The sequence below is a fragment of the Hyaena hyaena genome, unplaced genomic scaffold, assembly GCF_003009895.1.
Source record: "Hyaena hyaena isolate Hyena2069 unplaced genomic scaffold, ASM300989v1 scaffold_1578, whole genome shotgun sequence".
NCBI classification, from domain to species: Eukaryota; Metazoa; Chordata; class Mammalia; order Carnivora; family Hyaenidae; genus Hyaena; species Hyaena hyaena.
The window spans coordinates 116,570-129,708 of NW_024082214.1; the positions used below are offsets into that span (position 1 = coordinate 116,570).

General features: G+C 39.0%; 1 protein-coding gene across 2 annotated transcripts in view; it reads left to right on the forward strand.

The window, feature by feature from the left end:
- LOC120226068 (G-protein coupled receptor-associated sorting protein 2) overlaps positions 1 to 13,139 on the forward strand; it is a 126,063-nt gene that overhangs the window by 5,805 nt on the left and 107,119 nt on the right. For both annotated transcript variants that reach the window (XM_039224261.1, XM_039224260.1), the window contains exon 3: positions 12,519 to 12,559. The gene's annotated coding sequence lies outside the window, so the exon portion shown is untranslated. The remainder of the gene's footprint in view (positions 1 to 12,518; positions 12,560 to 13,139) is intronic.

Here is a 13,139-nt window from a genome sequence, read left to right on the forward strand (position 1 = left end):
GATCAGTGTACAAATACTAGTCTTTCTTTTGAACTTCCTCTCTCTCCTAATGTATTTGGGGGAAGGCCTAAACTGAAAAAATCTCAACAGAGTGTCTGTCATGTACTCCTGGTTTTAGAAGCCATCCCTAGTTTAATTTCTATTAAAGTCAGTTCTGAACTTATCTGTTATACATTTAGGAATTAAAGTGAAAGGCGACTGGCCACATAAGTTCATTAAGGGTGAAAAAAGTGGGCCTTTTGCAATGTGCAGCTGTAACTTAGATGATTTTGTTTTTTAACCCTCTGTAATTCCAGCTATGTGTACTAATTTCAGAATGGGGGTCTTCACAATACAACTGGACCAGATCTTTTGGAAATATTCTGGGTCTTAAATGCTCTATTGAGCACACAATAAATCGATAGCTATGGAATTTCCCATCGTTTAAAGAGAAAGATGAATTTGAGGTATGCAGATATTTGTGTCAAGGCAACAATCTGATGGCCTCTCCTTGGGTGGGAGTTGTGGGAGACAGTCATTTCCCAAATTTTTCCTGGGATGTACTTGAAGTCAAAACCCTGTTGTTCATCCCTTGTTTCACTCCTTTTCTAGAAAAAGAGTTCGGGCAACCCCATGAAGTGTAAGGGCTGATCTAATGTTACTTTTCTTAAAATGTTACGTTACCTCTGAAGGTAAAAATCAGGATGTATTTCTCCTCTTTCTCTCACATCTCATAAAGTAAAGTAATTAATCTTACAGCACACCGCACCCTTACTTTTAAAAGAGGGATTTTCAATGGGAATTCATCTATACAATATCCTAACAAGGCTTTCAAAGCTCTGTATCTTTCAGCATTTTCCATTTTTCCCATTATATCCCAACATGTGATCTACATTCAATCCACACTGGGCTATTGTTTCCTGACTATTTTATGGAATTTCCTGCTTTCGTTGTCTCAGATGCCAGGCCAATTGAAGTCTTCCCTGACACATTTATCCCCCCTGTCTCAATGTTGGAATTAATAGCTCCTTCTGTGTTTCCAAAGTTTTTTTGTTTACTCCTGTATTTTACCCTTTGTATCTTTATACTATGCCCTGGAGTCTTAGTAAGTTGGAGCTTGTGTTTAGAGACAGTATAGAGGGGGGAAGCTTAGGCTTTGAGAATGTCTCAACTCCAAAGCATGAACTTTTGTTATGTATAGTAATAATAATTATTAACATTTATACATTTATTAAGTGCTTACTATGTGCTGGATACCATCCTATGTGTTTTATTTGTATTAACTCATTTAATTACTAAAACATGTGAGAAAGTGGAGACACTGATTGGTTAGTAATTTGGCCAACTTCATTGAGTTGGTTAGTAGCAGAGCTGATATTCAAACCTTTGCAGTCCGAATCTGGCGCCAGCATATATACCTACTTTGTAACTGTAACCCCACACAGCCCTTGGAAAAGTATGTGGTGCAACCCAAACTTAAATTTGAATGTTGTCAGACACAGCTGCCCCTTATCTCTTCTGCTTTTTCCATTTGTGTAGGCCACCTCCTGCCTTACCTTCATTCCCTACCAACTAACTAAGCCTTCATGGTCCATCACTTTCAACATGTTTCACATTTTTTTTTGTGGTAAAATATATATAACATGAAAGTTGATATTTTGATTATTTTAAGTGCACAATTTAGTGACATAAATTACATTCACAGTGTTGTGCAGCCATCAATAGTATTTCCAGCTTTTCATCTCCCCCCCAGAATAACTGAATAACCATTAAGCAGTAACTCTCAATTCTCCCCTCCCTTCAGCCCCTGGTAATTCCCAGTCTACCTTCTGTCTCCATAAATATGCCTATTCTAAATATTTTTTTATAAATAGATACATTTTTCATACAATATTTGTTCTTTTGTGTATGGTTTATTTCACTTAACATGTTTTCAAAGTTTATCCATGTTGTAGCATGTATCAGAACTGTATCTTTTCATAGTCAACTATTCCACTGTGTGTGTGTGTGTGTGTGTGTGTGTGTGTCTGTCTGTGTGTGTCTGTGTTGGTGTGTGTGTACTAAATTTTTCTTACCCATTTATTTTTTGATGGACATTTAAGTTGTCCATGCAATACGGCAATTAACATTGGTGAACAAGTATCTGTTAGAATCTCTGCTTTGAAATTTTTATTTTTTTATTTATTTTTTTAAAATGTTTTATTTATTTCTAGGAGAGAGAGAGAGAGACAGCTTGAGCAGGGGAGGGTCGGAGAGAGAGGGAGTCACAGGCTGAAACAGGCTCCAGGCTCTGAGCTGACAGTCAGCACAGAGCCCGACGCGGGGCTCGAACCCACGAACCGCGAGATCATGACCTAAAAGAAAGTCGGACGCTTAACCGACTAAGCCACCCAGGCGCCCCTCTGCTTTGAAATTTTTAAAATATAAACCTAGAACTAGAATTGCTGAGCTATATGGTAATTCTATGTTTAGCTTTTTGAAGGAGTGCCAAACTGTTTTCCATAGCAGCTGAATCATTTTATATTTCTACCAGCAACATACAGGGGTTCCAGTTTATCCACATTCTTATCAACACTTGTTATTTTCCATTTTTAAGAGCTATTCGAGTAGGTACAAAATGGTATTTCATGGTGGTTTTCATTTGCATTTCCCTAATGACAAATGGTGTTGGGCATTTTTTATGTACCTGTTGGCTGTTTGCATATCATCTTTGGAGTAATGTCTACCTAAATTTTATTGTTATATTATAGGAGTTCTTTATATTCAAGGTACAAGTCCCTTATTAGCTATATGACTTGCAAATATTTTCTTTTATTCTGTAAGGGTTTTTTTTAATGTTAATGATTTCCATTTATGCACAAAAGTTTTTAATTTTTATGATATACATTTTACCTATTTTTTCTTTTGTGGCTTGTGCTTTGGGTGTCATATCTAAGAATCCATTGCCAAACTCAAGCCAGGAAGATTTATTCTTTTTTTTTTCTAAGAGTTTTATAGTTTTAATTTATGTTTAAGTCATTGATCCATTTTGAGTTGATTTTTATAGTTTTTTTAAAAAATTTAATATAATTTAATTTTTTAGTAGTTTATTGTCAGGTTGGTTTCCATATAACACCCAGTGGACTGAAAACCAAAGTAAGAAAGAGGCAACTTGGATTTGGGATCCTTTGGGCTTCCCACACCACAGGGCAGTTTTTTGTTGTTGTTTTTTTCTTTTTAATTTTTTTTTAATTTATTTCTAGGAGAGAGAGAGAGAGAGAGACAGCGTGAGCAGGGGAGGGTCAGAGAGAGAGGGAGTCACAGACTGAAACAGGCTCCAGGCTTCGAACTGGCAGTCAGCAAAGAGCCCGACGCGGGGCTCGAACCCACGAACCGCGAGATCATGACCTAAGCGAAAGTCGGACACTCAACCGACTAAGCCACCCAGGCGCCCCAGTTTTTTTTTTTTTTTAATAGTTTCTTGTCCAGTTGGCTTACATATAACACACAGTGCACATCTCCACAAGTAGCCTCCTCGATGCCCATCACCCCACTTCCACTCCCCCCACCCCCAACAGCCCTCAGTTTGTTCTCAGCATTCAAGAGTCTCTCATGGTTTTCCTCCCTCCCTCTCCCCAACTCTTTTTCCCCTTCTTTTCCCCCATGGTCCTCTGTTAAATTTCTCCTATTCCACCTGTAAGTGAAAACATATGGTATTTGTATTTCTCTGACTAACTTATTTCACTTAGCATCATACCCTCTAGTTCCATCCATGTTGCTACACATGGCCAGATTTCATTCTTTCTCATTGCCATATAGTATTCCATCGTATAGATAAACCAGATCTTCTTTTTTTTTTTTACATATAGTATATTGGCAGGTGGTTTCCGTATAACACCCAGTGCTCATTCCCACAAGTGCCCTCCTCCATGCCCATTTCCCCCCTCCCCCCCAACACCCATCAGTCCTCAGTTTGTTCTCAGCATTCAAGAGTCTCTCATGGTTTGCCTCTCTCCCCGTCCCCCACTATTTCCCCCCTTCTTCTCCCCCATGGTCCTCCGTTAAGTTCCTATTAATCCTCCTATACGTGCAAACATATGGTATTTGTCCTTCTCTGCCTGACTTATTTCACTCAGCATAACACCCTCAAGGTCCATCCATGTTACTACACATGGCCAGATTTCATTTTTTCTCATTGCCATATAGTATTCCATCGTATAGATAAACCAGATCTTCTTGATCCATTCGTCCGTGGATGGACACTTAGACTCTTTCCATGTTTTGGCTATTGTGGAGAGTGCTGCTATGAACATTGGGGTACATGTGCTCCTATGCATCAGCATTCCTATATCCCTTGGGTTAATTCCTAGCTGTGCTATTGCTGGGTCATAGGGGAGTTGTATTGTTAATTTCCTGAGGAACCTCCACACTGTTTTCCAGAGGGGCTGCACCAGTTTACATTCCCACCAACGGTGTAGGAGAGTGCCTGTTTCTCCACATCCTCACCAGCATCTAGAGTCCTCGGATTTGCTCATTTTAGCCACTCTGACCGGCATGAAGTGGCATCTCTGTGGTTTTAATTTGTATTTCCCTGATCAGGAGGGATACTGAGCTTTGTTTCATGTGTCTGTTGGCCATCTGGATATCCTCTTTGGAGACATGTCTCTTCATATCTTTTGCCCATTTCTTCACTGGAATTTTTTTTTGGGGGTGTGGAGTTTGGGGAGTTCCTTAGAGATTTTGGATACTAGCCCTTTATCTGATATGTCATTTTCAACTATCTTTTCGCATTCCGTCAGTTGCCTATAAGTTTTATGGATTGTTTCCTTTGCCCCGCAGAAGCTTTTTATCTTGATGGGGTCCCAAGAGTTCATTTTTGCTCTTGATTCCCTTGCCTTGGGGATGTGTCAAGTAAGAAATTACTGCGGTGGAGGTCAAGGAGGTTGTTTCCGGCTTTCTCCTCTAGGGTTTTGATGGTTTCCTGTCTCATGTTCAGGTTCTTTATCCATTTTGAGTTTGTTTTTGTGTATGGTGTGAGAAAATGATCTAGTTTCATTCCTCTGCATGTTGCTGTCAAGTTCTCCCAGTACCATCTGTTACAGAGGCTGTCTTTTTCCCGTTGGATATTTTCTGACTTGTGTACAAGGCCTTCATCTCCTCGGTCACATTTATTCCTAGAGGATTTATTCTTTTAGATACTATTGTAAGTGAAATTGCTTTCTTAATTCCTTTTTTCAGGTTATTTATTGCTGGTATATAGAATCATAATTGACTTTTGTGTGTTGATCTTTTGTGATTTTATGTGCTGTAACATGCAACATTGCTGAATTTGTTTATTAACTTTAGTAGCTTTTTTCGCACTCTCTGATAATGTCTGTATTCTGGATTATGTCATCTACAAATAACAATATTTTTCTTTCTTCCTATTTGAATACCTTTTATTTCTTTATCCTGTCTAATTACTCTGGCTAAAACTTCTGGAACAACGTTAAATAACATTAGTGAAAGTGGGCATGCTTGTCTTTTTCCTGAACTTAGGTGGAAAACTTTTAGTATTTTATTGTTGAGCATAATGTTATCTGTGGGTTTTTCATAAATGTTCTTTATCACTTTAAGGAAGTTCCCTTCTCTGACTAATTTTCTGGATGTTTTTCTATCATGAAATTATCAGATTTACACAAGTGTCTTTTTTTTTTTTTGCATCAAATCCGGGTATGATGTGGCTTTTGTTGTTCTATTAAGGTCATGTATTACACTGTTCTAGTACAGTGATGTGTTACATTGATTGACTTTCAAATGTTTACCACTCTTGTATTGCTTTCTTTATGTTTTACGTATTTACTTTGAGAGAGAGAAAGACAGAGAGCACATGAGAGTGTGTGCACAAGTGGAAGAGGAACAGAGAGGGAGAGAGAAAGAATCCCAAGCAGTATTCCCACTGTCCTCACAGAGCCTGTCGTGTGGTTTAACACAAAAATCATGAGATCATGACCTGAGCTGAAATCAAGAGTCAGTCACTTAACCGACTGAGCCACCTGGGTGCTCCACACACTTGAATTCTTGGAGTAAATCCCACTTGGTCATGGTGTATAATCCTTTTGACATGCTATTGGATTCAGTGTGCTAGTATTTTGTTGAGACTTTTCCCATCTGTATCTCGCATCTATATTCGTAAAGTCTCTAATATTCTTTCCTCGTGACATCTTTATCTGGCTTTGGTATCAGGATAATGCTGGCTTCATAAAATTAGTTAAGAAGTGTTTCCTTCTCTGTGTTTTGGAAAGTTGAAGATAGGTGATAATTCCTCTTTAAATCTTTGGTATAGTTCTCCAGTGCAACAGTCTGGTCCTGGACTATTCTTTGTTGGTAGGTTTCTGAGTACTAATTCTGTCTTATTAATATTTATGGATTTGTTGAAATTTTCGATTTCTTTTTAAGTCATTTTGCCTAACTTGTATGCTTTTAGGAATTTGTCAAATTTATTTAGGTTATCTAATTTGTTTTGTACAATTGTTTATAGTGTTCTCATAATTTTTAAAATATCTGTATGTTGGTAGTAGTGTCTCCACTTTCATTTCTGATTTTAGTTATTTGTGTCTTCTCTCTTATTTTCTTTGTCAGTCTAGTTAAAAGTTTGTCATTCTTCTTGATCTTTTCAAAGAACCAACATTTGTTTTTATTGATGGTCTCTTCTATTTTTCTATTCTCTATTTTATTTATGTCCACTCTAATCTTTATTATTTCCTTCCTTCTGCTAGATTTGAGTTTTCTCTTCTTTTCCTAGTTTCTCAAGATGTAAAGCTAGGACATGTTTAAGTGTGTGTGTTGTTCAATTTCCATATTGCTTAATTTTCCAATTTTCCACTGGCATTGGTTCTTATCTTCATTTGTTGTGGTCAGTGAAGAAGCTTCATATGATTTCAATCATTTTATGTTTATTAAGACTTGTTTTGTGTCCTAACATGTCTGGAGAATGTTCCATGTACACTTGAGAAAAATGTGTACCCTGCTATTGATTGGTAGGTTATTTTACATAGGTCTAGTTGATTTATTTACTTATTTTTATTTAAAAAATAATGTTTGTTTATTTTTGAGAGTGAGAGAGACAGAGTGTGAGTGGGAGAGGAGTAGAGAGAGAGGGAGACACAGAATCTGAAGCAGGCTCCAGGCTCTGAACTGTCATCACAGAGCCTAACATGGGACTCAAACTCATGAATCATGAGATCATGACCTGAGCAAAAGTCAGACACTCAACCGACTGAGCCACCTTGAGTGCCCCAGGTATAGCTGATTGATAACAGCACTGAAATCCCTTGTTTCCTTTTTGATGTTCTAGTCAAATGTTCTATCCATTGAGTGTGATGTTTGAAGTCTCCAACTATTATTTTAGAGCTGTCTATTTCTCCTTTCAATTCTGTCAATTTTTGCTTCTTAGAGATTTTGCCTTCCTGATGATCTCTGCTCTATTTTTTAAATGTTTATTAATTTTTGAGAGAAAGCGAGAGACAGAGAGAGACAGTGTGTGTGTGTGTGTGTGTGTGTGTGTGTGTGTGTGTGAGAGAGAGAGAGAGAGAGACAGAGATCGGGGGATGGGCAGAGAGAGAGGAAGACAGAAGACCTGATGTGGGCTCTGTGCTGATAGCAGCAAGCACAATGTGGGGCTTAAACTCACGAGCCATGAGATCATGACCTGAACTGAAATTGGATGCTTGACTGACTGAACTACCCAAGCACCCCATCTGCTCTATTTTTAACCTCACTCTAACTATAGGTTCCTCTGCATCTGCATGGAAAAATATTTTTTTTTCCATTGGGAAAAATTATCTTTTCTTCAACTCTAACTCCACACGCTTTTCCACCTACCACCCTGTCTTTGTCTACCCTTTCAGAACAGTGTTGGCTACATTTCTACATTATTTTTCTTCTTTCTCACCTTCTATTCAGTCCTTACACAATTGCAATCTAGTTTCTTTCTCTACTCTGTACTGAAACTGCACTCAAAATCACCAAATCCTTCATCTTCCCTAAAGAAAAGAGACAATTTAAGTTCAAGAATATTTTATTTAAACATGGTGTTAGAGGGGCACCTGGGTGGCTCAGTCAGTTAAGTGTCTGACTTCAGCTCAGGTCATGATCTCACGGCTTGTGAGTTTGAGCCCCATGTCGGGTTCTGTACTGACAGCTCAGAGCCTGGAGTCGGCTTCAGATCCTGTGTCCCTCTTTTGCTCTGCCCCTTACCCACTCATGCTCTGTCTCTGTCTCTCTCTTTTTTTCTTTTCTTTTTTTTTTTTTTAAATTTTTTTTTTTTTTTTTTTTTTGGAGAGAGAGAGAGAGAGAGCTGAAACAGGCTCCAGGCTCTGAGCTGGCAGTCAGCACAGAGCCCGACGCGGGGCTCGAACCCACGAACCGCGAGATCATGACCCAAGCGAAAGTCGGACGCTTAACCGACTAAGCCACCCAGGCGCCCCTGTCTCTGTCTCTCTCTTAAGAGTAAATAAAACATTAAAAATAAAAAGTAAACATGCTATTAGAGATTAATGCTTCATTTCCACTTTTGATGTATCCTTCACGTGGTGGAAACTTCATTAGAATGACAACTCTAACATTTCTCTGCCTTCACCCTTACTCACTCTCTTCTTTCCATCTTTCTTCCCTTTCTCTTAGAAAGTTTACCTTCCAACATAGGGCTGTGTCCTACATTGCTTTTACATAATAAATGGTTTATGTGTAGATTGAAATAGGACCCCAGTTTCTAATTGGGTGGACAGTGTAGCAAATTCTAGGATTTATTTTTAGGAACACTATTGGTATATTTGTATCAGATTTGTCAGTAGCAAAGATTCTTATATTCCCCAGCATTATGGAGATATTACTGACATATCACATGTAAATTTAAATTGTACAACATCATGATTTGATACACGTGTATATTGTAAGATGATTATCACAGTAAGGTTAGTTAACACCACCATTCCCTTACAAGATTACCAGTATTTTGTGGTGATAATATTTAAAATTTACTCTCTTAAACTTTCCTGTAAACAATACAGTATTGTTAAATATAATCACCATGCTGTACATTAGATTACCAGAACTTACTCATCTTATAGCTGGAAGTTTGTACCCTTTGACCAACATCTCATCTCACCCAATTCCAGCCCCTGGCAACCACCATACTAGTCTCTATTTCTAATGAGTTTTTTTTTTTTTAATTCCACATATAAATGAAAACATACAGTTTTTGTCTTTCTCTGTATGGGTCATTTCACATAGTATAATGCCCTCCAGGTCCATTGTTATTATACCCCAACGCAGGATTTCCATTTTTATGGATGAATTATATTCTGTTGTATATAAACCACATTTTAATTATTCATTCATCTGTCAATGGACACTTAGGTTGTTTCCATGTTTTTGCTATTGTGAATAATGCTACAATGAATATTGAGGTAAAGATATGTCTTTTGACATAGTGATTTTATTTCCTTCAAATATATATCTAGAAGTGGGATTACTAGATCATATGGTAGTTATATTTTTAACTTTTTGAGGAACTTCCATACAGTTTTCCATAGTGACTGAACAAGTTTACCCTACCAGCATATGCACAGTGGTTTATTGCTACAATCTCCCTCTTAGACATGCTTTTGTTGCATCCCACAAGTTTTGGTATATTGTGTTTCCACTTTAATTTTTTTAAGATTTTTAAAAAAATTTCCCTTTTGATTTTATCTTTGCTCATTGGTTGTTCAGGAGTATGTTGCTTAATTCCCACTTATTTGTGAATTTTCAGGGTTTCCTCTTGTTATCTTCAGCTTAAAAAACTCCTTTCATCATTTATTGTAAGACAGGTCTAGTGGTGATGAACTGCCTCAGCTTTTGTTTTGTTTACAGATTTATTTATCTCTCATTCGTGAAAGACAGCTTTGGTGGGTAATGTATTCTTGGTTCGCAGTTTTTCTTCTTTCAGCACTTTAAATATATCACCCAACTCTCTCTTGGCTTGTAAGATTTCCACTGAGAAATCCACTGGTAGCATTATGGAGGTTCTCTTTTAAGTTACAATCTTCTTATCTTTGCTACTTTTAAGATTCTGTTTTTGTTGGGATAACTGGGTGGCTCAGTTGGTTGAGTGTCTGACTCTTAATTTTAGCTCAGGTTATGATCCCAGGGTCATGGAATTGAGCCCCATGTCAGGCTCCATGCTATGCTTGGAATTTTCTCTCTCCCTCTGCCCCTCTCCCCTGCTTTCACTCTTTCTAAAGGAGAAAAAAAATTCTCTTTTTGTCTTTGACGATGATAGCATGTCCTTGAATTTGAGACAGTTTTATTATAATATGCCTTAGAAAAACTTGTTTTAGGTTGAAAATTGGGGTGACCTGTGACCTCCATGAACTTGTATGACCGAATCTCCCCAAATTTGCCAGCTTCTTAGCCATTGTTTATTTTTTAAATTTATTTAAAAAAATTTTATTTGTTTATTTATTTACTTTTAAGAGAGGAAAAAAAGAGGCAGAGTATGAGCAGGAGAGGCACAGAGAGAGAGGTAGACACAGAATCCAAAGCAGGCTCCAGGCAGGCTCTGAGCTGTCAGCACAACACAAAGCGGGTCTCCAACTCACAAACCATGAGATCATGACCTGAGCCGAAGTCAGATGCTTAACTGACTGAGCCACCCACGTGCCCCAAAGCCACTGTTTCTTTAAATTAGCTTTCTTCTCCTTTCTCCCTCTCTTTTTCTGGGACTCCAATAATGTAGAGGTTTTTTTTTGTTTTGTTTTGTTTTTTAATGGTATCCCTTACTTCATGTAGTATTTCTTCACTCTATTTCATTATACTTTCTTTTGGCCCTTTTTACTGCAAGATTTCAAATGACCTTCAAATGTCTTCTTGTTTACTAATGCTGCCTGGATGAGTCTGCTGTTGAACCTCTCTTTTGAATTCTTCAGTGCATTCAATGTTTTCTTTAACTTTAGGATTTCTGTTTGTTTTTTAATGGTTTTTGTATCTTTACTGAACTTCTCATTTTGTTTATGCATTTTTCTCTAATTTCATTTACTTGTGTGTGTTTTCATGTAAGCCACTGAATTTAAGAGGATTATTCTGAATTTTTTGTTAGACGGTTTGTAGATCTGTTTCTGTAGGATCAGTCATTGAAGTTTTATTAGTTTCCTTTGATGAAGTCATGTTTCCTTGATTATTCATGATCCTTGTGGCTTTGATTTAGTGCCTGCACATTTGAAGAATTAGAATCTATTCTAGTCTTTATAGGTTGCTTCTGCAGACAAAGCTCATCACCAATCAACCCATCCAGAGATTCTGGATAGGCCATCTAGTTGTGTCCATAGTGAGGTTTCTTCTGGACTCTATGTGGGCAGCTCTGGTGCCTGGGTCAGCAAGTGGGAAGGCCTTATGTTTGTGTATGTGGGTCTTGGCCTATTACCTGGGTCTAAGGAGGCAGGCCTGGAGTCTAGGTTCATTGGGGCCTAAAAGGCACCAGGGACCACTGGATTGGTCCTGATGTGTCAGTACACAGGGGCCAGCCCTGTACTGGGAGAAGCGGTGGGCCTGGTTTCACAGGAGCCAGCCTGAAGGCTGGGGCCATTGTGGATGATCTAGTGCTGGGGCAGGCCAGGCACCTGGGCACGTGGGAGCTGCCCTTGAGGCTGCACCACAGAAGCTGGCCTGGTGCTGGGGCAGGCTAAGAACCTGGGTCCATAGCAGCTTGCATAGAGTTTAGGTCTGCAGGGGCTGGCCTGCCACTGGAGTGGGTCAAAAGCATGGGTCTGGAGTAACCAGCATGGTGTTGGGCCCAGCTGAGAACCTGAATTCACAGTAGCTGATTGGTTTCCTGAGGTGACAGGAACCACCTGGGGCTGTGGGAGCTGGCAAGCACAAGGATGTGCTGGGTGCCTGAGCCACAAAGTCATTCCAGGCCTCAAGAACTATCCAGCACTGTGGTAAGCCAGGAACCTGGGTGTGCAGGAGCCTGCTATGAGCATGGGCTGGTTGTTGCTAGGGGAAGCCAGAAGTCTGAGTTCATGAGAACCTTCTGGGATCTTCGTGCCACAGAAGCCACCTGAAGCCACAAGAGTTGTCAAAAACCAGGATGAGTCAGAGGCTTTGGCTTGTGGAAGCCCCCAGGAGCCTGATGTTCTAGGATCTGTCTGGGGCCATGGGAGCCACTTGGACATGCTAGATCCAATAGGTACTGGGATGAGCTAGGAGCCTGGGTTTGCAGGAGCTACCTGGGAGCGTGGTATCATGGGAGATGCCTAAAGCTGTGGAGCTGGTAGGCACTGCAGTGAACTGGGGTCCTGGATTTGAGGGAGCCTGCAGAGAGCCACCTAGGGCCGTAAGAGTTGACCTTGTGCTGGGACAGTCTGGCTCGGGAGTCTGTGGTGAAGTTGAGAACTCACTTTATTCTCCATTTTCTATGGGAATGCATTTTCTCTCCATGCTGGGCTACTGGTTCTTGGGGGAGAGGTGATGGAGTTAATGTGAATCTATCTTTCCTACCCTCCTCAATATATCTTTTCTTATTTCTGTGCTTCACCCAGGTGCTGTCATCCCTCAACTGGAATCCTTGGCTCTTTTGAAGGTATTTTTGTGCATGGATAGTTATTCAAGTTGTTACTTCTTATGTGGTTGAGCACTAGGAAGCCCTTTGCATCTGTTTTGCTGATATCACTCCCTGCTTTATTTATTTTTACTCATGTTATCTAGAACATGGGTGGGAGAAAGGATAGTATTTATTTCGTTCCACAAACTCCTACATGTGCCATATCTTAAAACATTCTAGTTTTTAAAAAATGAACATCGTAAATAAAGACCTCTTTGAATGCAATTTCAATCCTTTTCCCCTTACTAAAGGCAACACGTATTGTCAGTTTCTAGAACTTTTCAATGCATTGCCTATATACAAAGATATGCAAGTGTCCTGAGGATTTTTAAAATATTAAATTTTATCATCACTTATGTATTATTCTGCAAAGTTTTTTAGTAGTATGTCTTAGAGATTTTTCCATGTAAGTATATATCTATCTCTTTCCTCTTAGTGCTGTATCATATTTCACAGGATTACAATATCATTTTTGCTTCCCTGGGTGATTCTGAGTAGTCTTCTGGGTTATAGATACTTTTCATTTTAATAGATATTTGAAATCTCCTTAGAAAGGGAT